The 26,854-nt window shown below is 45.0% G+C and overlaps 1 long non-coding RNA gene and 1 other non-coding gene across 2 annotated transcripts in view; both read left to right on the top strand.

Annotated features, from left to right (window-relative positions):
* Positions 1-26,854, top strand: part of Gm13986 (predicted gene 13986) — a 253,912-nt gene that overhangs the window by 26,808 nt on the left and 200,250 nt on the right. Inside the window, exons 3-4 of the long non-coding RNA NR_126479.1 lie at positions 12,143-12,252; positions 12,553-12,665. This is a non-coding gene — a long non-coding RNA (predicted gene 13986). The remainder of the gene's footprint in view (positions 1-12,142; positions 12,253-12,552; positions 12,666-26,854) is intronic.
* On the top strand, positions 6,433-6,590 carry Gm25308. Its single transcript, XR_003954230.1, has one exon. It is a non-coding gene; the product is annotated as a U1 spliceosomal RNA (small nuclear RNA).

The following is a 26,854-nucleotide window of genomic DNA, read 5'->3' as shown; positions in this document are numbered from 1 at the left end:
TATGAGCCTAAAGAAAGAATGGCCTCTGACTTCTCAACAGAGCAACAGAAGTTAGGAAACGCTTACCAGGGATCTCAGAATGGGAATCCTCCCCTCTGAATTTCCCCTTTACCCAGCATCTCTTCTCTTTTTCTCCACATGTATACCGTAAGGGTTGTGCTTTGGATGTAAAAATCTTCCTCTTAGGCCAAGGTGTTTGAACCCTTGGTCTCCAGCTAGTCACAGTGTTTGGAAATGCCGGGAGGTCTTTAGAAGGTGGAGGATTATGAGGCTGATTCTGGAGATTATGGCCCTGCCTCATTTCCTATTCACTCTGTTTCCAGAGTATTGGTGGAATATGACGCGCTGGCTTTCTGCTCCTGTGTGCATGGCTTCCCTACCATGAAGGGCTGTTTCTCTCGTGACCTGGAAGCCAAAATAAACTTTCCCCTTGAGTTGCTTTTGTCAGAGTGTTTTTTCACAGCAACAGAAAAATAACGTAAGATAAGGGGAGTATGAATTTTTTTCTCTGGTGCTGGCAAAATCCCAAGGAACGGCATGCGGCCACTGGAGGCCCTCTGCACTAAGATACCAGAATGCAAAGGTTAGAACAGGCTGAAGAGAGCACAAATTTGCTTATCAAATGCTGGGATAGCAATTGAGGTAGAAGGAGTTTGAAAATCATAGTTGTTCTGAAAGTGGAGAGATATAGGGAGCTGTAGTTGAAGCTAGGGCTCTACCAGGTATCGGGTCAAAGGATATAGCAAGATGGTAGCAGGGAAGATAGATGCAGAGGCTATGAAGAGTAGAGCCAGGGAAGGAGTTTGAATGTGGGTCTCAAAGGTGCAACTTGAGAATTGATGCTGTGAGGAGAACCGATGCTGAGGCCCTTTTCAGATGGTGTGGATTACACAGGGCAGAGCAGGCCTGCTAGATAGGGGTCAAGTACGATGGAGGATGAAGACATTGGAAATCACTTAGTCCCTAGCTTCTGTGTGGTCTATGAGGTCCCTCCTGGTCTCACAAGTTACTTTTGTGCTCTGGGCTGAGGTCAGCTCTTGATGGTCAAGGTTGCAGCATACTTCAGTGTTGTTTTCTTAATTGCTACGTATGTTAGGTTTACCTTCTGGATGAGCTCTTTGACAACTGAATAGTGACATCTTGAGATTATGAAAGGACCAGGGATCATACATGTTGGAATATGATAACAGCTGAGCAATTGCTTCCTTGCAATAACTCTGCTTTCCACCACTTTTGTGGAAGAAAGGACACATTTTGTATAGTAACCCCACTCTGAAGAACTGCCCATTGCTATTGAATACGGTAGAGTCAGGCCACTAGCCCAGGAATTCCATATATATATATATATATATATATATTAATGTGTTCCATCTGCCACCTATCAAACTGGCCTGTTTACCTTGAGCGTTTGGACCACCGCTAATTTTGGGTCCCCCAGATCTACCTCTCAAGCAGTAAACATGATAGTAGCCGTTCTTCTGGGATTTGCTCTCGTGACTTACAGAGCACACATACTCTACAAATTACTTTAGCCTCCTGTCTCGGTGCTTTTCAAATGACAATCCAGAGTCTACCAAAATTAGACCGAGCTGTGAAACTGTGAAAAAGACAAAACTGAAGATTCATTCAGGTCCCACCTGGGCCCGCTGAAGCAGGATGCCTGGCTTGGGCCCAGGGATTTGCATTTTGGCAACTTTCTAGTAGTTTTAAACGTACTCTACCCTACAGGTTTAAATAACCAGCTCTTCCTCCATGCCAGTGTTGCTTGGCTCCAAGTCTCTGACCCTCTGCTTTCCTCTGCTCTTCACTCATTCTCCGTTCTCCTTATGGCACCGCAGACTTCCTGTTCCTCTCTGCAAGGAGGGATCCTCACACTATAGGTCCCTCTCTATTCTGATCTCTTATGACTTTTGGACATTCATTCTGTCCTCAGCTCCACCTCAGAGGACCCATCTTGTGCTGAGGTTTATGTCAGCTGCTCTCACAGGTCCCTAAAGCCACACTAAGTGGGAATATTTGGGCCTCTGTTTTCCTCCCCCCGCCCCGGGATGTTGAGGATGGTAACTGGGACTGGGGTGAGATTTCTACAGGGTTAATCACTAAGAAAATCGCCTGGGTTTCTTTCTAAGTGGAAGAAAGGGGATCTGGAGACACAGCCACGGGGTGACTGAGCATGGCGAAGATGGGTAACAGCTACAAATGCCCACCCCATCACGCGCCCCAACCATACAGTACAACTATAACAGAGAAAACACCAACAGCTCTTCATGAACCCACTCTTGGTTCTGTGACTTTTTTTTTTAAGTGCAGATATAATAACAAAGGCAGGGTTTCTAAAGGAAACTGTTTTGCAGTCTTCTATTCTGACTGGATCATGCTAACATGCAGCAGGAGTCTAGGAAGGGCAGGGCCTCTCCTGGGATTTCTGCTGCAGCTTCGCTCAGCCTCCAGGTAGGGGGTGGGGTGGGGTGGGGGAGCAGCTCAGTGTTGTTGGGTGAAAGGAGAACAGACACCATTGTTAGTTCCCGCTGATAATAGTGAGACCTGCGTGGGCAGACATGGCTTACCAGTTGGCTGAGGGAGCATGTGTCTCAATACAGTGGTTGTTCCTCACCTTGGTGTAGAGCGAGGCTTGGCAGGCTAATGGGAATTAGGAAGCCTGTTAATCCTGGTAGATGTTCCAGTTTGAGAAACCCACTTCTAGAGGTTAGCTTGGGGTTGTCACAAGGCTGCTTAGAAAATCCAAAGCTAGTGTTCTGCTGCCTGTGGACCACTCCTTCACGTGTCCCTTAAAAGGGACTTTTGAGAAATTATTCCTAGATAAGCAAGCTCTTTGCTCTGTGCTCACTCACGTACTCATTTTCTGAATGCTTACAATTATAAGGCAGACATAGTATTTGCTCAGGCGAGTAAGGACAGACATGCCTTTGGGGTTAAAAGGCCATGGATGGCAAAGGAGTTCAGGGGCTGGGAAGCCCTGGATTTTCCACACGGGGATGTCTGCCCCAGGTACTCCAGAACACCTGGGCTCTTAGAGGCAAGGATTTGAAGTCTGTTACAAGAAGCACTGAAAAGGGCATGCATGGTCTTGACTCTGTAACCCATGATACTAGCACGCAAATGTCTATTATTATAAATGCACATAAATATATATATCTGTGTGTGTGTGTATACTAATGGGCTTTCAATTCACTAGCCAGGACAGAACTATGCCTTCTCTGTTGAGCTTGTTCCCTCATCCAAAACAGACAAGGACGTGATCCTACTCTAACCTCTAGTAATGCTGAGTCAAAGGTCAGTCAAAGACCCCACAATCAAGGTCCCTGAAAAGGGACAGATTCTCTGGGTTCCTGGACATAGCCTTTCTATGGATATAGCGAGATAAAGAACGAGTGAGTGTCAGGCAAAGCCAGCTAGAGAGGCTTATGTTTCTCCTCAGGAGCTTCCTATGGAGTTCTGAAAAGCATGTCATCTACTTAGCAAGCAGCAGAGTCCATGCTGTTCTGCAGACAAGGCTTTGACAACACATGCCCCAAGAAGCTTGCCCTTCACTGCATCAGGAAAGCAGGGCTCTTCATCATGAAGATCTCAGCCATTTAGGCTCATTTGGCATCCAGTAGAGAGGTGAGAAGCTGACACTGGGGATGGAATGGTCATTAGCACTCTTTTAATTAATTAATATCATTTCCCCGGCTGGAGTCAAACCCAGGGCCTTGTGCTAGGTAAGTGCTGGACCACTGAGTTTCTCTCTTCACCCATCAGTAGTTTACAAGTCAACTAGATGGAAGATGGGTGAGATGCCTCTGAGCGGATATAAAAAGAGATGTTCAGAGCAGTTGTCTTGTCACTCCAGATGGAGGAAGCCAAAGAGAAACCAACAAAGGCAGGGGCAGTGTGAGGAGAAAAAACAGACAGAGGAATGGGCCCTCTCTGAACCCAATCACCCTGGCTTGTCAGCCTCATTTTTCCTTGCCAATTAGTGGAATGGAATGGCTCAAAACCACTGAATCAGCCCAGAGCATGCGCCCCTCTAGTCTGCTTGATCTTTTAAACCCTCTCTGGAATTTTCTGCTCATTTCTACTCTGTGGGCATGCCAATCAGGTTTGCGATTAGGAGAAACCAGGTCGGTCAAGGTTAGGATTGTAGAAGTGATTCCCAGGATTTGAAATGAAAACTTTCACATTTGGATAGCACCGTACCATATTTAAGTAGGAAGTTGTTTCTCAGAGAGTGTTGAAATTGAGTCTCTCTGTTTAACATGTGGGTCAGCATTGAGGCCCAGATCACGATGTGACTTATGTAGGTGGCTTCTTGTATGTAAGCATACCTGGTGGATGAGAATCTTTCCTTAGCATAAAAGCACAGGGGTTAAATCTATTTCCATCAGTTCCTCAAAATCCGTATTTGAGAGATGTCAAATCTCTTCATAAATAAAGATATTTTAGGTGATATTTTAAACTTTTGCTTTGCATTGACTAATACTTGATAAGAGGTAACTTGAGGGGGAAGGAATTTTTTTTTGGCTTATATTTTGAAGGGAAGTCCATAGTGGCAAGGAAGGCACAGTAGCAAAAATATGGAATAGTATGAAGTGGTTGGTTACACATCATCCAGAACAGAAAACAGAGTGGATAGGAAGTGGGTCTGGGCTAAACATTCTCAAGCTGTCCCTTCCCACCTCCACAGCAAGGCTCCATCTCCGAAAGGTTTTACACTGTCCCAAATCAGCGCCACCAGTGGGGGACCAATTGTTCAAACACCTGAGCCTGGGGGAACATTTCACCCCCAAACCACAACAGATGATAAAGTAAACGAAATTCCACACAATGCCTAAGACCCCTTAGATTTAAGGGTGAGAAAACCTTCGTTGGAAGCACAATCCTTGAGAAATCAGAGTAGTCCCTTGACCCAGAAATGGCCTCATATTCAGAGAGTTCTGAGCTCAGTGTTGCCATCCTCTTTGGCCTTTTTTATGATGTAAGCAGAGTCCCTTTGGCAAGCTTCCCTGGGACTACTCCTCTATAGATCGTGGATGGCTCCCCTTGCCTCTGCTAGGGGTGCTGTCATGGTTGGAATGGGTCCTGCTTGGACTCATCATGCTCATGTGGTTATGTTGTCCACATCCAAACTGCATCACCTACTGGGCCTGCATCCAAGGGAAGGAAAGAGCTGAGCGCCTCCTGGGAGGAATTCGAGATTCTCAACTGGGGATAGCAGTGTGCAAATGCAAAGCTAGTCTTCTGCCTTTTCTCCTTCCACTTGAGGGTGAGCCCCTTTTCTGCCCTTTTAGTGGGATACCAGGGTAAGCCGAAAATCTGTCAGCTCCTAGGTATGAAGGTTCAAATGTGGACATTGTAGAGTTCTCTCTCTCTCTCTCTCTCTCTCTCTCTCTCTCTCTCTCTCTCTCTCACGCATGCACGTGCACACACACACACACCCCAAGTTAGTAAGGAGCCACTTTCAGTTCTGAACTGGCCTCAGAGGTGAGTGCTGGAGCTGCATTGGCGGTGAGCATCCTGGGCCCTGGCCTCAGAGCTGAGCTCGTGGACCTGACCTCACTGTCCTTCTGGCTCATTTGCTCCAGGCTCCCATTTGCTTCTCCATAAATGGTGTTTCTGTGGCTCGAGGACCAGGGTGCCAATGCTCTTACAGTCACTGTAGACCCTGGGGCTTTCTGCTGAAATTAGCACAAGCTTCACTACCAGATTCTGATCCTATCGCTTCCCTGAGAGCTGTTATGTGCCCCACCCGTGTGCTAACAGAGAGTCCCTTTATGGCAATGGATTGGCCGAAGGAAGCCCTCTGGAGGACTCAGAATATGCAGTTGTCCTGTGAGTGGAGGACTGAGCTCTAAAGAGGTATTAATGAGTAGGGAAAGGCTAAGTAAGATCACAAGCAGGAAGGGTGTTCGGGAGCGAAATAAGATAGCCTTGGGGGGGGGGGGGTCACTGGAAAGCTCTGTAAGGAATGAAGTTGGGGAGGCACCCAGTGTGCCATGATGCTTCACATTGAAGGGTGTGGTCACAGTGACTGATGTGTTAGAATGTCGGCTCCTGTCTCAGCAGCACCCTAGGCCAAGACAGTTCCATGTGGAAGAGGTTTTATTGGGGGGAAGAGAGAGAAGGTGGCGAAAGAAAGAGAAGAGGGGGAGAGAGAGTGAGGGAGGGGTGTTCTCCTTATTTATATGGAGAATGATATAACGCAGGTAAAGATGGGAGGTGAGCCAAGTGGATGTTGGGAATATGGTGCCTGTTGCCTTGGCAACTGGTCTGCAGATCGCAGGTGGCACTGTAGCCTATGTGATGTCATAGGTTTGAGAGTTCCTGCTGCCAACAGTGACTGACTGTATCTCTTGTCTTCACTGAAATTCAGCCTAATACCTGAACAGTTGTTCCCAGTCTTGGTGGAGACCTCATTCTTGACCAATCTTTTTATTTTTGGAGGAGACTCCATGATGACAAAGGTAGATTTTCCAGGTTGAGGTTCATCCATTGCTCTCAGGATGAGCTGACCCCTGTGATTTCCCCCTAATTCTGGGAACTCGGCTGCATAATCTGTGGTAGTGGGAGACTGTGTTTGCATTCTCCTCTGGGAGGGGGACAGAATAAAATTTTAATCATTAATTAGATGTGAAAAGAAAATACACATCTTTATTTTCTGTGGTGAGTCTGTTCTTGTTCCACTGGGTAAAAATACTTTCCTAGTTAAGGCATCTCAGACTCTAATGGTTTAAAGATATTTTGATTTTAAAAATGGTCAATGTTAGGGAAGCATCTTTTTGGTAAATCTCCACCATTCACTTTTCTACCATCTCTTCTTTCCAAGACGGGGTTCTCATTAATGGGGTGTAGAGGGGCCTCAGATCCTTGAGCACATGGTTTGCATAAGCCATTTGCATAGGTAATCATCTTCAAATGAAGATGCTAGTGTTCTTCTGGAGTTGGTTCTGTTCTCAGTTAAAGTAGTAGATGGCCCTGGATCCTGTCACTGGGCAGAGCACCCCGATGGCAGCCAGTCCATCCATGCACTAAGGGCTACTCACAGACAGCTCAAGTTCATATGGGTCTGTGAGATGAATGCTTGTATTTCATTTAAATTCATAGGTTGAAACTTTAATCCTCCATGTGGCTGTGTAGGGAGGTATTCCACCACTGGAAGAATTCAGGTACTGGGACTCTCACCTCTAGGATGCATTAGTTATGCTTGCAAAGGCTTGTGGGAGTGGGCTTGGCTTTCTTTCTGCTCACTTACAAACAGGACAAACTGATCTTCCATTTATGCTGTAGCCAGTGTCTGTGGAAGCAAAGATCAGGTTCTAGCCTCCAGAACACCTTGTCTATTAAAAGACATTAATCTTGGGGGTTCTTCTCCATCTTCTAAACTTTGGAACTAGATCTTGTGGACAGGATGGTGGAGGAAGATTAATTATGTCCTCTTTCTAGAGGCTCCTAGCACCCAGCACCTCAGAACATGACCCTCCTTATTGGTAAGCTATTTCCATAGGGATCAACATCAAATTAGGCTGTTGGTGTGGGTCCTGATCCAACAGGATTGTGTCCTTATATAGATGGGCTAAAAGTGACCACACCTGGACCCAGAGACACACACTGAAGAGGAGAATGGGAACACACAATGGCAAACACCTGCAAACCAAGGAGAGGGACCAGAGACAGATCCTCATCATTGCCCACCTTACTGCCGTAAGACAGAGTCTTGAACCCAAACTTCACTCACTATTCAGCTAGATTGAGTGGCCAGCCAGCTCCTGGAATATAGTTGTCTCTGACCACCCATGCCTGCAATTTGGGGATATCAGGCTTGGGCATCTATGTCTGGCTTCTACGTGAGTGCCAGGGACTCAAACTCAGGCCCTCATGCTTGCATGACAAGGGTTTTTACCCACCGAGCCATTTCCCCCAGCCTCAGTTTGCTTTGTTTGTTTGTTTGTTTGTTTACCCCTGAGAAAGTTGATAGTCCTCCAAGTCTAGTAGGCAGCTTTCCTGGCCTCCTCTGCTCTTGATGTAGAACACACAAAGCAGCCTCCAGAAGCTGCCAGGAAGCTGGAGACGGATTGCTTTCTGTGAAAAAATAACTCAGAAGGTGTGGGAAGGGACTCGACCCTTCCATTTTGAGCTAGATGTATGGTTTCAGGACTTTGAATAAAGAGGCATATCATTACTCATTGTCTCAACCCTCCATGCATTTGTGGCTAACCCAGGGCCTGTATTGTTCAGACTACCTTTCCCTATTTCCAAACAAGGTTAGTGGAACCACCACACTAAACCATGCCCAAGGATTTCCTGGATTTCTACCATCTTCTGTAGGTGGGATAAGGTGACACACGTTGCCTTACTTTGCATAGCAGGTGTTCAGGCTTTTATGAGGGTCAGAAAAGCTTTTCCATTGGTTCCTGTAAGTACAATGTATACATTCAGCACAGTTGAAACTCAGAACTTAGCTTCTTAGTTTCCATTAAGGTTCCATTGAGTGTCTTTCCCACAAATACCTTCATTTCCTCTCACATATGATGAACAAGGTTCCTCCCAACTGGAAGACTTAGAGGGCAGGGTTATTAAAGAAGTAGAAATCAGGCTGAGAAACCTCGTGTGAGTATCAGTGTTTCCTATGTCCATCTGGACCCTATTCTGTTGGTTAGCTTAGGCCTTTAAAGTTGAATGCTGTCACTCACTAGCTAACTCAAATAAAAATGACTTCGTTCTTCTAAACTTGATTTCATACCTGTCAACTCTAGAAGTTAGATCCAGCATCCTATAGGTGGTAAAGGGAGTTCAAATGACACACTGAGGGTGGTAAACATTAGCTCTCATCTCCTAAGCTGGCAGCCTGATAATATAAGATGTTCTTCCTTTGGTGTGGTCTAAAAGCTTACTTGGAAGGCCAAAATTTCTTACAAAGTTTAAAGAAATCAACAGTAAAACCGGTAAGCAGTAGATTATAGAGAGACAACGTTGGGATTTTGGCCAAGACATTGTATGTATGCACAGTCTTCACATATCTGGAGCCCAAGTTGGGTGACTCAGCATAAGTTTTATGATCTGTCGGAAGCCCAACTACTTCATCTATAAAATGGAATAAAACAACAAGGCCCTGTCCCTAAGTACCCTTTGACAACTCAACAGGACAGTGGTAGAGCTGCGAGCCAAGGCTCTAGCAATCAAACAAGTTTTCTCACCAAGAATATCAGCTACCTAATCCACTATGTGATCCACTAGAGATCAAACTGAAGTGACCAGCTAAAAGGGTAGATTGAAGGTTGTGCAGGTGGCATATAAACACATCACTTGAGAAGTAGAGGCAGAAATGTTAGTTCAGGGCTATCCTCAGTTACATAGAGTTTGAGGTTACATAACAACTTGTCTGAAAATCCCTGTCCCCGCTTTTACAGCTTAAAGCTAGAGGTCACAGTCTCGGGTGGTTAAGGCTTCTTTTATTTACTTGTGTCAGAGTTGTGTTGCTGCTTTATCATGTGATTAAGGCTTTGGAATTTTAATTCTGTTCTTTAGTTGCAGCTAGGCAACTTGCAAACCCTTCTGTTTTCCCAGTTGCTGACCATGCTAAGTTCAAGTGCCCAGGACTTGAAAGTAAAGCCACCAAGCAAGAAAACAACCAAACCAACACCATTAGTAACCAAACCACTGTTGTCAATAACCAAACCACCACCACCAATAATAAGATCACCACCACCAATAACCAAACCACCACCACCAATTACCAAACTACCACCAATAACCAAAGAAAGCATTCTACCAGTGTTTACTGAATTGGCACTGAAAGAGTAGATGAGAATTTGATAGTGTGGCATCTGGGTGGTCCTTGGTGTACTCAGGTCTGGTTTTCATGACATTTACAGTTAGTGCCACAGCTTACACCTTTGCCTTCACCTCCTAATCTGTCCTTTGTGAGATGTTTTGTTTCCATCTTGATTAACAGACAAGTTTTATTTCCTCAGACACCATGTTCCTTCCACCAACTGCCTTTGTCGAAATCCTCAAAACCCCCACTTCAAGGAGAGTCCTCTCTGCTATTCAGTCCTTTGTTTCTAAAAGGAAAGCCTTCCTGGTGGCCTCGCCCACTGAGGGACCTCTGCCTGCAGGCTCCAGTGCCCTCTGTTTGGGCTGCCTCACCCACAGCCTGTCTGTTTGCACAGCTGTCTTGTAGATTTGTAAGGCCCTCAGGACATATCTTTGCCCCTCCACATCCTGGGTGTCCACATGTTCTGCAAATTCTGACTGCAGTCATCACTAGTCATTACTGATAAAGATTACTGAAGTAAAAGTAATTATTTTTGATGAGAGAACAGAGTTTTATGTAATTTTAAGAGCAGCCTGACAGATTTGTGACAGGTAAGATCAGACGGCAAGTCCATTTCATGCTTTGATTAAAAGCACTGCAAAATGGATAGATACCTTTTCCACAATAAAGTCGGACTGCTTGTTTGTTTGTTTATTGATTGATTGATTGAGACAGGGTCTCTCTACACAGCTCTGGCTGTCCTGGAACTTGCTCTGTAGACTAGGCTATCCTTGAACTCAGAGGTCTGCCTGCTTCTGCCTCCTTAGTGCTGGGATTAAAGACATGAGTCACCATGCTTCATAATAAAATTTCTTACTTGCTTTCTAATGTCCATGGTGTCACACTGATTGGCTCATGAAGCAAAAGTATCTTTTCATTTATCCACTTGAAGGGGACCTAGAACTGGAGATTGAATCTTTCTAAATGATTTTGGAATAGTAACTGTTTAACCCAACAAGAGATGTTCTCCCAAAGGCAGTGAGAGCCCTTCTCATTCCCACCCTTCTGTACTGGTCTTGCTTAGATCTGAATCATTTAATTGTATGGAGACATTTTCTCATGAGGCAGATAATGAATTTTCTAAGGGAGACCATGGTTTCTGGATATTTGGAGCTTTGGTCTACATAGTTAAGAATCCAGAAATAACTGCATTGATGGCATGAACTTATCAATAGCAACTCTATCATCCAAAAAAATGCAACTTGAATTGCAAAGAAAGTTCAGATATATATTTTTTAAATCCCAGGAATCTGGAGAACTACGTCACAGAAATACATATTTCTGGACTTCTGCACCGGCCTTTGTTTGAGAATGTTGTCGAATATACCTTATTTTAAAAGGTCACTGTGGGATTTCAGCGAGGCAGCAGTGTGGCTGTGGAAAGGCAGCTGCCTGGCCTGGCCCTATGGTAGCAGGTGGTTGGTTGCTGCTTGGCTGTAGCTAGGGTCCGGAATGTGCTTCACAGGCGTCTGTGTTTGGGCTTGATTCCCAGCCCATAGAGCCACTGGGGACCAGTGCAAGTCTCAGGAAGTGAGTCTAGTGGAAGGAAGTGGGTCAGTAGGAAGTTTCTTCAAGGGGATGGTGTATTGGGACTCTGGCCCCTCCTCTTCTGTCTTTCTTTGCCGGCTGCTGGGACATGAGTGGCCTCCTTTGCCCTGTTTTCCTGTCATGATGTGCTATGCTGACTTGGGCCCAGTCCCAAAGTCAACAGGACCAAAATGTCTGCATCTGTAAACCAAAACAAACTGTTCCTCATTGGGAGTTGATTTACATCTGATATGTGCTGTAGTAAAGGAAAGCTGGCTAATTGGGCTGGTGGGAGGAGCTTCAAATAGCTGCCTACCTGGCTCTCACCTACTCCAAGTAGCTGCTCAGTCCAGTCTAGATCCAGCTTGGAGGAAGGAGTCACTGAGTACGCCATGCAATTCAGTGTTAAGTCTTTGATTCAGTAGCCGGCACTGCCAGGGCCTGATCTCCATTCTCACCAGGTCACCATGAGTGGAGGCAGAGAGGCTGTGCTGAGGTGAGATCTCAGATGTTCCAGGGGCCACATGTGAGGCATGCCCACGGGAGTGGGATTAAGATTATTATTTTTAAACGTGGTGAGTATGGTGTGTGTGTGTGTGTGTGTGTGCATGCATGTATGTTCAGGTGCCCATGGAGGCCAGAAGAGAGCATTTGCTTCCCTGGAACTTCGTGTACAGGTGATTATGAGCCACCCAACGTAGTTGCCAGGAACAGAGCTTGAGTCTTCTGTAAGAGTAGTTCACACTCTTAATGGCTGAGCCAACTCTTCAGCTTATAGAGTAAAAATGATCTTGGCTTTAGGTTGTCACCAGAAGGAACACTCTGGAAAGCCACCAAGCTGTGTTTGTGCTTCACGCCCTCCATTTATGACAGACAACCTGCTTCAGGATGAGGTAGCCAAAGCCTATTTGGTAAGACAGCACTACCCTTGGACTTACTCCTACTAGTGGCTGGAGGTCTCGGTAATAGGTTCCCTTGTCAGGTCTACCCTTTCAAAAGCCTCATGGTGGCATTTGTCACAACATTCAGAGAACTGTCCTCAAGAGCTTTGCATTCAAGTCCCTAGAAGAAAAGCAGTCTGCGCTCCATGGAAGGGTTTATATAAACATCTCTCTGTATACTATAAACACAGTGAAGCTCTATACTCCCTCTGTTTCCTCAACTAGCCAGGGCCTATGTGTGTTTTGTATTTCACACCATGTTTCTTTTAGGCCACTGGAAAATAAAAGAAAAAAAAAATCCTGCAATGTTGCATTAAAGCCATGGCGCACCCAGGCCTGAAGAGTGGTTTGCAAGCTGCCGGGTTTCCTCAGGCGCTGGCAAGGTGAGTGTTATTGGAACCTGTCTGTGTCTCATTCTAAGCCCCTGTCTCCTATTTTCTTCTCTGAAGGGAAGGTGTGAAGCATGAGAGCGCACATTTCTTTCTTTCTTTCTTTCTTTCTTTCTTTCTTTCTTTCTTTCTTTCTTTCTTTCGTTCTTTCTTTCTTTCTTCGGACATTCCCTCATCTGCAGACCATTAGCCAATGGCTTGGTGTCCTCCTACCTCGCTACTGGGCCAGGAGAGAAGAAATTGAATGTATAGGCAGAAATGATGCCTTGATTTAAAAAGAACACAGCCAAATGAAACCTGCAGGCCAGTCCTCAGGCTGGTACCTGTTGGATGATGCTTTGTACGAAGGGACCCACATTGCTTGGACTGTGATGTGACCTTCCTACTGAGGCCCACAGACATGAAATTGGGAAAAAAAAACCAGTCATTCCAAGTGGTACATTTCCTTTGATAGTTACTCTACCACCTGAGAGAGCCTTGGAGCCTCTGTTTACACTGCAGCTGAGCTGAGTAAGCAAAAATGCAGTAGCTTAGCTCTGCCCTTCAGCCTCAACTGGCATAAATGAGCCAGCTGTCTGATTTGTGAGGATGTATGTGGATGCTAAACACTGTTGTCTGCTTCTGAGATGGAGGCTCACTAAGAATGGGAACATGCCTCTGTGAACATACAGCTCTCAGGGTATATTCCTCCTCTCCATAGATGTGTCTGTTGTCTGGGATGACCAATGCTGGTTCCTGGTCTGACTCAGGTATGGGATGGCCTCTATTCCACTTGTCATACTGGGAGAGTAACATGAATCGAGTCTTAATTGATGTAGTGATGAGACTCTGTCAATTGGTGATTTAGACAGTAGACAATGTCCTGTTTGTCATGGCTGTCCTTCTTCATGAAGGACATGTTGGATAATGGATACAGGAAGTTAGTTTTCAGATTTTTAGGATGCCAGGCACCCCATGGGTTGCTGTATCCATCCTCCCTCATCTACGGGGCATTAACTGCCCATGTGGAGAAGTTCTAACCCCTGAAAGGAAGTTTGCTTTTCTCATTCTGGTTAAAACCCCTCCAGCTCTTACCAAAGGCTGTCGTTAGGATGTCCAAAGATGAAAAGATGTGTAGATGCCTAGCTGTGGTGGTGTGGATATATACCAGGCTCTTTCCCAAGGATTTTGTCTCCCTCTGAGTCTGTGAAATCATTTTCTCATACTTTGGCCTTACCTTCCTGCCTCTTTCCTAAGGCTACTTTGGAGAGCTTTCAATTCCATTGTCCATTGAAGTAAATTCTGATTCTAATTGAGAGGGAAGTGTGGCAGAGTCACCATATTTGGATAGATTTGTTTTCCTTTGAATTGAGAAGGAAGACGAGAGTGAGAAGGAGCCAGTGATCATTAACCCGAGTTTCTGCTCAGCTTGTGAAAGGACATTTAGAATTGCCAACTCAAAGATGCTCCAGGCCAGAAGTAATGCTTCTGTCTGATAAGCCACGTGGCCCTGTATGGAGGTGTCGATATGGTTCAAGAAATACTAAACTTACAGCCTGATGCTCTGGGTTCTTGGAACGTTTGTCCATTATTAGCTGTGTGACTAGCAAGTCACAATCTTACTTGAGGCACTGTTTCCTCCTCTGTCAAGTGTGGATAAAAAGCTTGTCTGGATTACCTTATGGGGTTATTCTGAAAATACAACAGGATATACTAATCTGTGTTCATGGCAGGGATGTTGGATATGAAGTTACACTTGAAAGTCAAATGTTCCATCTCCTTCTAAGAGATTATTATTCAACACAATGAATAGTTTTTTCCAGTCTGTGACAGGTACCATTGACTCTCTGATTGAATGGTAGATGAAGAATTTGGCTCTCATTTAGAGGATGTGCCGTACAAAAAAGAAGGCGTGTTTTAAACACTGGGGTTTCACTCCGAATGATATGATTGTCCTAAAATGGCAGGATGTACACAGTGGGTCCAGATGGAAGAGAAACAGTCACACTATGCACCTTTGACTCACTAGAGGAAACGGTAGATGGAACCACCCACACTGTGGTCTCTCTCTCTCTGTAGTCACTGTCATTGTCCTTCTGTCACCTTGTATGCCTGTGCATTTGAGTTCTTATGTTAAATGCATGCTTGTGGCAAAAGATTTGGGGAAAAAAAGCTGATCAAAGGCCTCTACAAATAAGAGCTGAACCTGTGAGGCAAAGAGCAAGAGATAGTAAGATGGCCAGGAAGGTGAGTGGGTCTCTGCAAAGCCCGTGCTCATCAGGGAAGGCAACCCAGGGCGCTGGGTGTGGATGCTACAGTGCCTGTCTACGTACAGAGACCAGAAGCTTGTAAAAAGGTAAGATTTTAAAAATGGGCAACTTTGCAACTGTATATAAACAGCATATATTGAAGATGTATAGTTTCATGAGTTTTGACAAAGGTCTACGCCCATGGTGTGGCCAACACAAGCGGGATAACAAACCCTGCTCACGCCAGCACTTCCTTCATGCTCCTCCTAATCCCACCCCCATCCTCATTTCCCCCCTTTATCTCCAGTCCCAGCCAACCACTGGCTTACTTTTGTCCTTACACTTTCTGTCTTTAATAAAATAATAAAATAAAATAAAATAAAGATAAAACCAGGAAAGAGAGGCACAAGAAACAGAGACCCATTCATTCACAAACTCAGAAATCCCATACAAACTCTAAACTGGAAGCTGTTGTATATACACAAAGGACCTATAGGGTAAAACAGAGAGAAGAGAAAAAAATTAAAAAAGAAAAGAAAAGCCCTAACATTGTAAGACAAGGAACTTCTATTGAATTGGTTTTCCATTGAGATTGCACTAATTTTTAATTCAACTGGAGACTGAGTTAGGGATGGGAGCATGTGTTTACTTCTCCTTTCAGCGCTAGAACTCCATCTGGTGCAGACCCATGTAGACCCTGTGCATGCTACCTCAGTCTCTATGAGTTCATGTGTGAGTTGCTCATGGTGATTTAGGGCCTTATTTTCTTGGTATCCTCTATCTACTCTGGCTCTTACACTCTTTCTATTTCTTCTTCTTTGGGTTCCCTGAGCCCTGAATGGAGGGATTTGATGGAGGCATTCTGCTTCGGGCTGAGTCATTAGACATTCTTAAAAAAAAAAAAAAAAAAAAAAAAAAAAGAGTCAGTGTTTCCTGTAGCTCAGGCTAGCTTTGAACTCATTATGTGGCCAAAGCTGACATTAATCTTCTGACATTCCTGCCAGGATTACAGGCATGCCCATAATGGCTTCTTCTTTTTCATTTCAAAGAATTTTAGGTAAGTGGAACTATACAGAGTATATTTTCTAAGGGGTCTTGATCTTCTTTTATAATATGAATATGAGATTTTAACATTTGTCCATGTTATTTTAAGATACTGCTGAATAGTATCCCATCACATAAATTGATGCAATACCTATAGGCATGCTGATGTGGATGAAGAGAATTTTCATGGAGTCTCACACCTAGACAAAGAATAATAAGCAACTAATGATGACTGGGGGGTTGGGGTGGCATCCCAGGAATGAGTTTCCATCCTGGTTATCTGATACAAAGCCTTGAAACCAAGTTCACACAACCAGAAAAAAGGACACAACATGTTAACATTAATAATCAAAGAAAAAAGTTACCGATTTGAGAAGGGGGCAGGGGAGGGGCTAGAGGACGGGTTTCTGGAAAGGGCTGGAAGGAGGAAAGGGAAGGGGAAAGTGACACAATTCCATTTTAGTTAAACAAATAAAAAAGAAAAACAAAGCAAATAAAAACCCAAACACAATCTGGAGTTTGGTTGCTGGAACACCAACACCAACCCTTCCATTCCTCAGGTTTTGGTCTTGGGCAAGTAACGTAATATTCACTGGCTTCATTCCATTGGTTATAAAACACAAATCTACAACATATGCTCACTTGAGGGCTAGTAGGGTTGAGTTGATCTGTGTGAGGCCCTTAGTACAGTTTCTAGAATAGCAAAAAATGGTGCAAAATTCTCATTAGAACCAAAATTACTTCCACCCATTTCCATTCAGTGGTGTTTGTTTGTTTGTTTGTTTGTTTGTTTGTTTTTAGTGGTGACAGGGTAGACTGGAGCAAGGATTACTGACCGTGACTTATTGTTACCAACCTGCTTCATGCATTGCCAGTGGTGATGATTAGGCTGTGCTCAGGCAGCACTGTGCTCCGTGTTCGGTGAAGTCCGTGGATCTCATGGCAGCTCTTGGGTCATGAGACCAGATGACACTAATCAGGGTGTCCATCCAAACCAACTGCAGTGTTGGGGTGTAGATCCTGGCTTTTCAAGGCCAAGTGGAATCTACAGGGCTGGCCCCACCACCAAGACAGCTTTTGGTTACGCACAGGCATTCAAGAATTTAAAAAGTGAATTAATTTCATCTTTCAAGTCTAGGATTTCTTTAGCCTTGGTACAAATATAATGTCCAAGGCAGAAATGTGAAAATGTGAGTAGATTTTAAACATTATTTTAGAAGTTACCTACATATTGTTGATATGATAACTATAATATAATATATATAATAGTTATTATCATATCAACAATATGTATGGTTATTATTATTATTATTATTATTATTAGTAGTAGTAGTAGTAGCTGAAGAATTTAGGAGATTAGGAAAGAGGGCTGTTAATTTGAATATTCAGGGTGACTTAATGACTATCTCATATTTTTCCATACACACCACCAGACACAGCTATGTCTCTGCTCCATTCTGTGGGAGCAGAGCCTTGTATCAAGGGAAATCCATAGCCAGTCCTGGCTTTGGCCCTTGGTAGCACCAGCCAGAGATCAGAAGGTACAAGTGTTGGGATGGAAGGGAGTGAATCTTTTCTTCCCCTCCCCGCCCAATCCTCCGCTGAGGGGTTTAGGTCCCCTGGAGCTGTCTTCTCAGCTATGGCTCTCTTGGCTTAGCAACAACTCTGCTCCTTGACCTTCGGCTGGAAGGGAGCAGACACCTTTCTGCTGTGGTTAGTCCTGGAGTGCTCGGAGAGTTCCCTTAGTCATCTCTGCAAGTGGTTCCTTTGAAAAGATCTCCTCAACGGGGGCTCACCATCTGCTTCCTGCCCGGACCTTGATGCAGTGGTCAAAGTAAGCTCCTTATTGGGAGGCATTGAGAGAGGCTAAGAAGATAAGGACGATAGTTCTATCTGAGCACTGCAGCCTTCTACTTGGCAAACACTGGGTAGCAGTTCCAAGGGATTCAGTGAGTGCTCTCTGCATCAGTGGACTGCACAAGCTCCATAAATAACTCTGCTCTCATCAACACAGCGTGACCAAATCCTTCTAGCAACTTTGTTACTTTAGCATAAGTTCAAACAAGAGGAACGGAATTTCAGAAAGGTTCAGTTACTTTCCCAAGGTCTCCAGCACGCAGTTCCAGAACTGGGGTTGAACTCTGGCTTCCTCTAAAGCCCATACCCTGTTCACCATGACAACATCACCTCTTCACCATGACAACATCACAACATCACCTGTTCACCATGACAACAGTTGCTTAGGACCCCTCTACAATCAAGCTGTGTGAATTCCTGTGGTGGAAGGGTCTTAGATATGTCAGTGGTGGGAAAGCAGGGATAGAAAGCTTGGCTGTTTCCCGAGAGAAGGCAGTGGAGGTGAACTCAGGAGGGGTGGGAGGAAGGCTTCGAGGTCCTGGCATTGGCAGAGACTCCCATAAGAAGGCTGAGGATGAGAAATTCCGATTCTTAGCTCTCCTCCTCCCCAGTTCTGCAACAAGAGGACTTTGACAGCTTCTAGAGTCACCATTTTGTTCAGTCAGCTTCGTGCTGTGGAATTCAAGGTTTGGAATAGCTGCATCTTTTTAAGGGTCCATCTTTCCGAGGAGGCACACCAGTGCCCCTGATGCTTGAGCTGCTATTAGCAGATAGCTGGCTACCTCTGGGCACAGAAAGAGCCTAACCTCGTGAACAAGTGAAACCTGGGTTTCTGGAAAATTTGGGCAAGTTTGATGAAGCTCAGTAATTTAATCTATGTATAGTGTCTGTCCTGAGAAAGGCAGAGTACAGCCAACTATAACTGCAAAACTCATTTTCTTTATTTTTATTTATTTATTTATTTTTTTGGTTTTTTGAGACAGGGTTTCTCTGTAGCCCTGGCTGTTCTGGAACTCACTCTGTAGACCAGGCTGGCCTTGAACTCAGAAATCTGCCTGCCTCTGCCTCCGGAGTGCTGGGATTAAAGGCTGTGTGCCACCAGGCCAGGCCATTTTTTTTTTTACTTTTAAAACAATAGACTTATTTAGCTACAATGATGCACTTTAGAAATACACGGTGGGGAAAAAAAGACACATTTCTTAGTGTTTATAAACTTTTGGCATGTTTATCTTTGACATTCACACACAATAAAGCAGCATTTCCCAGGAATTGTCAGAGATTCAAAAGTATGAATATTATAAACATACTTCTCATGGTCTTCATACTCAATTATTTGGGTCTCTCTAAGATTCATGTCTAAAGAATGAATTATGCTAAGGTTTAGCAATACTTATGAAGGAAGAATTGTCTTTTCCCATGGAATTAGAACAGTGTGATTTTGTCTGTCTTATAGACCTCTCTCCTTTCAGGGAACAAAGCAACTTATCTTTAACTGTTGTTCCATCCCCACGTCTGACCCACAATGCAGGATTTTCCATAGCCCAGATTGAGAGTTGATGACTGAAGTGAGAAGATATTTCCAGGAAATCTTATTTGTGGAGAACTCTCTCGAGAAGCTCTTCTCCGTCCCCACCCTACCCTGGTATCTCTCCCATTATGATTGGCCCAACATCTCTAGAATTCAGTCCAAAAAAATGGGCGAGTCTGTCCCCCAATGGCCTTATAACTTTAAATGAAGTTAGGTCCAGAGCTGAGTGTCTGTCTCCCATGCCGCCATCTGGTAGGGATGCATGGTGTCCCATGAATGAAGCACCTGCAGAGTGTCAGAGGTGCTGGGACACTCACTCTGACATCACCTGGCACACACGGAAAGAAAAGCTGGGCTCCCTAAAGCTGTGAGCTCAGTTTCCAGGGCGGAAAGAGGTAGATTGTTTGTGTGTGTTCTGTCCAAAAAATGGCTGATCCACGCCTGACCCTGTAGAGACTTGGTGTTGGGGGAGGTGATGTCATTCTGCTTCCTGCAGCTGCTTGCTAGAGCCAGCCAAGGGGTTGCTCTCCTCCAAAATCCCAGAGAGGAGTGGCAGCTGAAAGCCAGTGTGTGTGGGCTTCATGACCGCAGTAGCGCTTGCACTTAATGGCAGCCAGAGAGAAGCCACGAGGAAAGCAGCAGATGAGTTAATGCCAGCGGCCAGGACCTTGGACAACCCAGGAGCACAGTCCCACCTCTCCCCTCCACACAACACGCTAATGCATGCCAAAGTCGCTCTTGAGTCTGATTGGTCCATATAGATATGTTGCAGATAGCCCTGGGGCTGCTTGTATTTTGATGCTAATTTTGCTCTTTTGGGAGGGGTTTCGAACAAGGAATGAGTCAGTACTCACTCAGGTGACTTCCTGTGAACCTTCTCCCCATCTTCATTTGTAAAAGGCTAGAGTCCGAGACTGGACAGGAGAAGGGAAGGTGGAGTGGAAAGTTTGAGAGAGAAGGAGGAGGGAGAAGAGGAGAGGACAACAGAGAAGGTGGAAGAAAAATGGAGCAGAAGCACTTGGCTTGGAGAAACTGAAAGTTCTAAGGGGTCTCATAGATGGGGAAGATGGTAGTGTAGTGGTAGATCTGTCCAGTCCAGCTTGTATTCATATCAATTGAGTTGTGTTGTCTTTGCCTGGGCTTTCTTGGGTTGGAGATTTACTGCCACATAGATTCATCAAATGTTCTTGGCAAAGGTCAAAAGTTGGGAATACTAATACTGGGTTAGTTTTGAAAATTGTGTGTGTGTGTATGTGTGTGTGTGTGTGTGTGTGTACGCATGTGTGTGTTCACACATGAGTAGGAGCCTTAGTATGCTTATGTGAGGGGAGGCTGATGGTAGAGATTGGGTGTCTTCCTCAAGCTCCACTTTATGCTTTGGGGCAGAGTCTTTCACTTGAACCCACATCTCCACCAAATTAGATAGACAAACTAGCCTCTTTTCTTCAGGTACCCTGCCTCTCAGTCTCCCTGCCGTGCCCACCTGACATTTAGTTCTGTGGTGGGGACCCTAGCTTTGGTCCTTGCAACTGAGATGTCTCCCTGTCTTAGTCAGGGTTTCTATTCCTGGACAAAACATCATGACAAAGAAGCAAGTTGGGGAGGAAAGGGTTTATTCAGCTTACACTTCCATACTGCTGTTCATCACCAAGGAAGTCAGGAATGGAACTCAAGCAGGTCAGGAAGCAGGAGCTGATGCAGAGACCATGGAGGGATGTTCCTTACTGGCTTGCTTCTCCTGGCTTGCTCAGCCTGCTCTTATAGAACCAAGACTACCAGTCCAGAGATGGCACCACCCACAAAGGGACCTCCCCTCTAGATCACTAATTGAGAAAATGTCTTACAGCTGGATCTCATGGAGGCATTTCCCCAACTGAAACTCCTTTTCTGTGATAACTCCAGCTGTGTCAAGTAGACACAAAACTAGCCAGTATACTTCCTAACCCCAGTTTGGAAATTTCTGCTGTTTTTAGAATGACTTTGTTAGAAGCAGGGCAGGTTTCTCTCAACTGGCTGGTTACAGAATCTCAAACCCAAGCAAAAATGTGTTCAAACATGTGGAATAACTCCCCCCCCCAAAAAAAACCCTGAAAACCAACATTTTCTGAGCATTAGCATACAAAGGTACTTAAAAGCCCAGTGCTCTTCATTCTAATCGAGTGCTTTGTGAGTGAGTTGGACTGAGTCTAAGGCTCTGCTGCATTTGGTAGAGTCTATGCATTTGGTAGAGTCTAGTCTTCTTGTGCTCATCACTGGCATGTTCTGTTGAAGCTGGGAGGGTGAGGTCAGACATCACCTGTCCTGTCCAAAGCCCTTTTCTCCTTTCCCCTGATTTACCATTCATTAAGCAGGTAGTAATTGAATCTATGAATCCACCCATGTACTTCTTGCTACCTTGTAATGAAAATGTGTGACCGTCTCCTGCAGTGGCCAGCTTTGGCAGAAGCTTGACAGTAATGAAGTATACTTTTCATCTCTTAGAGACTCACAGTCCTGTTGATAGTTTGAGGCAAATGGCAGATTACTCCTCGGAAGGGGCAGAACCTGCGGCACAGGATTGAGACACGTGAATACAGGGACAGGGAAGGGAAACAATGGGTGTGAGGAGGATCAGGGTGAAGGCGGTGGTGGATTTCCAGGAACCTAATAAGCTGGACTGAGATGAAAGTCTGGGAGGGGAAGGGAAGTAGAGGGTACAGGAAAATCTCCCTCAGCTCTAGAGCAGGCTGTTCTCTAGAGCAGGCCGTTCTCTGACCACTGCGCTCAGGGTAGTTTTCTCTTGGGCAGAGATGGTATATGTGTATGTGCACAAATAAAGAACAGGTTAGAGAAAAATGTAGCTCGCTAACTGTAAAGAGAAGTGTCAGCTGTTTGAGAGGATGACCTTGGGAGCCAAGTGGCCTGGTGTCTAGAGTGTGGGCTCTAAAACCAGGCTCTAGTTCCTGGCTGTTTTACACCAGGAACCTTACCACTGCAACATTAAAGAAGATGTGTTTAAATAAAGTTGTCAGTGAATCAGAAGGGGCAGGATAAGTTACAATGAACTGAATATGAAATCAGCACCAAATTTGGCCTTTGGGAACACAAATAAAAGCACACATTGCTATCTGTGCCCGAGCACAGCCTAGCAGCTGACCAGCGGGCTGGCAGGACAGGCTGCAAAGGTGCATTGTTGGTTTGTGGAGTTAAGGCACTCTTGATCCTTGCGGTAGAGACTTACGGAGAATACCTGACTCAAGCAACTAATGGGAGGAGGGCCTTATTTTGGCTCACGGTTTGGGAGTGTTACTATCCAGTCCATGTCAGAGAAAGAACGATGGATGGCCGGGGGCTCCACAGTAGGGGCAGCACGTGGCCGAGACGCTCCAACTTTTTACATCTCAACAGAGATGCTTTCCTTAATAACCTTTCAGTCTCAATCCATGCTCAGGAGTTTCCCAGAAGATAAGAACATTCTTTCCAAATTTCTCCTCAACACATACTTCCCCTGTATCCTTGGCAACGCCACAGGCATGCTGAGCGCATGATTTCATTCATCATCAGAAAAGCCCAGCACGATTGATTGGCATCCTCACATCCTGTACTTTGGGCTGAGGAAGCTGAATTGCTGTGGAGGTGGGATTGTCAGTCTCAGTTGTATCTATGCCTGTCTGATTCTAAATCTTGTCTTTTCACGGCACCTGAAATGTAGGCTATACTGGTAAGTCCTGTGTTGAGCTCACGGAGAAGCTGGCTTTGAAAGCCAGATTGCTTATCCCTTCTGTTTCAGACTCAAGCACATTGGTGTCAGTGACCTTCAAGGCCCCTATCTGGGAATGGGCTGCCTCCTTAGCTCTGTGACTGGGGGTGGATGGGGGTGGGGTGGGAGGGAGAACAAATCAACTCCAAAATAAAAAACGTGATGTCCTTGAGAACAGACCTCGGGCAAACTGTGTCCAACAGCGCTTACTGTTACCCATCTCGTGATATAAAGAGAAGCCGAGACCACAGTGACTGCCTCAACTTCCACAGCCCCTGTCTGCTGTTGTTGTGAGTGCCCAGGTGATGATGCCACCTCTGTTGTTGCTATCTGTCTTTTCACTCAGAAGCCTCACCTGAGGGGACACCCTGCTCTGCCCTAAACTCTCCACTCTGATTTTCAGCTGTCTGCTTTAAAGGGGCTTCCAATCTCTGCTGTTTTTTGGGGGGTGCCAGGTTCAGTAGTGTTCACTATCTACAAGTCTATCTGTCTGCTGTGTGCTATTTATTCTTTGACATTGGTTTAACAATAAAACGCTTCAAAACCAAAAGTGTGGCCACTGTAGATCATTCCCGGATCGCACAGAACAACACTGTACTTCTGATGGTTCACGCTTCTATCGCTAGGCCCTAAATGATGTGCTTAGAAGGAGGCACAGAGTGAGCTACCAATACTCGGGCTAGCCAGGCATAAGCCAGGAAGTACTGAGGCAGACACCTGGGAAGAATGCGGATTTTCCTATTGGTGTGTGCATGCTGTTTTCTTTAAGCAACTAATTCAGCAGCCAGCCCCAAATTTGTCTGCCTCAGGCAGGTAAAGTTTATATTGAAAATCTTTATTTTCTATATATGTATCCTATACTGATTTTGACCACTGTACTGTAGAGAACAAGGTTCATCCCCCTCACCCCATTTTGTAAAGGCAGAATTTGAATTTATTGCCAAGGCTGGGCTAGACTAGACCTCACCACTTAGCCCAGGTTGGCCTTGAACTTGAAACTATCCTCTTGCCTCAGCCTCTCAAGGACTGTGCTTACAGGTGCCAGCCACTATGGCTGCCTGAGGACATAGCTCTTAAAATAAGTATTCTTAGGTCTATGCACAGACTTTATAGAAACCTGATGAAAACCATTCTGGCTCTCCAGTAAAAAGCATGTATTCTGTCCTGTTTTTAGCCCTGTAGAACTTAAGTACTCCAAGGCTGTTTGGAAAGGTTCAGAATTCTTTAGTGCAATACTGAGGTACTGAGCACAGTACCTTTATGAGGTACTGAGAAAGCTGACCAAGCTAGTCAGAGGAGCCCAGGATAGGCTCTTAGCTCTTCATTCAAGCAGGAGAAGGGTGGTCATAGGTTTAGGATCTCTGTGTAGTTGCTCTTAGTTCTGAGTTACATGAAAATGCTAAGTAGCCCTCCCTTTTGCACACTATAAATGCATGCATGCTTGTGTGTGAACTGCCTCTGCCTCTACGGTGTTTAATGGTTGTTCAGTCTCTGATGAGGCTTCTGTTCTTAGTAAGAGGCTTCGGTCACCCTCTAGCTTGCAGCTTCTTCAATTTTCTTACAGACAGCTGGGATGAGACGGGCTGCCCATGTTGTTGGTCTGATTCCTGGCTTCAGCATTTTTCAGTATTTCAAAGCAAATTTGGAACACAGTGGTGATACCTGTTCCTTTGTATGCTAGTTAAAAAGCAAATGAAGAAAAGCCTCGCAGATGCCTCCTGCACCATGATGGGCTGAGTTGTCTGAAGATGGAGACACATTAACATGTCTGCCTGGACAGAGCCTGGCCTAGGTGGATGCCGTGGATGAATTCATTCAGCCCCATTCAGAGCCTCTCAAACATGGCTGTCCACACAGGCTGAGCTGCTCAGGACAGGGTCATGGGAGAAGACTCTGTGCTTTATTGGACCTCTGGTTTTCTCAATAAAGTAAGAATTTTGACAGTGACAGAAAATCAATAGTATCTATTCGAAGTGCTTTCTTAGCTTGGGGCTATCAAATTAAAAAAAAAAAAACACGTCTGTTGGGTCAGCCTGGGGAAGGTGTCCAACTTACCTCTCACCCTGGTGCAGTAGCTTGCCAGATGGGCTCTGGAACTCCTTCAGCCCAGAACCACAGTTTATCTGGCATGACTCTGTGACCTAACCCCCTGGCTGGATTTCATACTATCCTGTTACATCATTGTGACTTATTTTTTCTTGAAAATATGTTGTTTGCTTCAAGCATGTGCTGACTGGCTTGGACTTGCAAGCTCTGTCCTGGATTGAGGTGGTGATGTTGGGGTCCTATCTAAATAGCTTGGGTGATACTTAGTTGAGGCTTCTTTGAGGAAGGGATGGCTAAGTGTTCTAAACAGAACATTCTGTTCTTAAATAGAAATTCCACATACAGCCTATCTCAGCAAGAACCATATGATGTCAGGAGTCGGATTCTCATACCGTGTAATTTTGCTGGAATTCACCATGGTTCATGTAGTAACTTAGCTCTGACCTTATGTTTCTTTCCATGATGACAGCCTACAGTCTCCTGTCCAGATGCTGGCAGAGAAGCAAGTTGGCTGAACAATATAGGATGGAAGTTTGTAAACAGAAGGAAAGTCTAGCCAAGATCGGAGAAATCCAGAAAGTGCTTTAAGAACGGAATGTCAAATGTTCCCAAGTCAGGGTAGACTGAGCTCACCAAGGCTGTCTAGAGAGCACTGATTTGTACCAAAAATGCCGATCAACAGAAGTTTGGGATATGAAGCTGTGAAAGACTAAAGAGAAGTGACACAGGCTCACCACCGAGTTCTATCCCCACGCTGAGGATGCTCACAGTCACATCCCTAGGCCTGTGCGCGAGCTGATGCATCCTCACATCACTGAATGGAGGGAGATCCATGGACCACCATACAGCCCACACATGTCTCCTCTGACACCCCAGCAGCACTGGGATGCCTCCTGGATTCTCCGGCTTCACTCTGGCAGCAGTGGCCGTTTTATCTAGGAGCTTGAGAAAGCAGCAGATTTTCAGTTCTAACAAAGTTTTATCTTCTGAGAGAGAGGAAGGGACAACAGTTTACTCTAACACAGCACTCTTCTTGTCCAAGATTCCCATGCAGACTATTATTCCAGAATCGTGAATCTAGACCTGTAGCTATCAAATATCCTGCACAGCAGATATTTACATTACAACTTATAATAGTAGCAAAACTACAGCTATAAAGTACTAGTGAAATATTTTATGGCTAGGGTGTCACCACAACATAAGGAACTGTATTAAAGGGTCAAAGCATTAGGAGGTTGAAAACCACTGCTCTAGACTGTCTCTTTATAACTCACAGCTGCCAACCAACTCCCTAATATACTTACCTGGTAGCACTTGACTTTCTAGGACAACGAAGCCAATTAATTCTAAGAATGGCATTTTAAGTTTTCCAGGTGAGTCTGCAGCTTGAGCTGATTGTGACTATGACCCCATCATCATCGCCTCACTGAGCTACTGTTCAGCTTAGACACACACTTCTAATTCACCACTTTAGAATTTGTGATGGTTTCTACTTTTCCACAGCCTGAGCCCAGACAATTCTCTAATGTGTCCTCCAGTGCTGATCAGAAGAGAAAACACCCATATCTGGCGTTGGCTTTATTCAGGAGCCCATCCCTTCAGTTCCACTCGGGATTAAGTTCAGCTTGGCTGCAGGAAGCTTGCCATGATCTCTTCTTCTTTTTTTTTAAGCAATCCCCATGAGCTCTTCCATGTTTCCAGGACCCCAGTCTTCGGAGCCAGCTCCATGGATTTATGTGAA

This window comes from Mus musculus, chromosome 2 (genome assembly GCF_000001635.26).
Source record: "Mus musculus strain C57BL/6J chromosome 2, GRCm38.p6 C57BL/6J".
NCBI lineage: Eukaryota > Metazoa > Chordata > Mammalia > Rodentia > Muridae > Mus > Mus musculus.
This window is presented reverse-complemented; position numbering and strand designations above follow the sequence as displayed.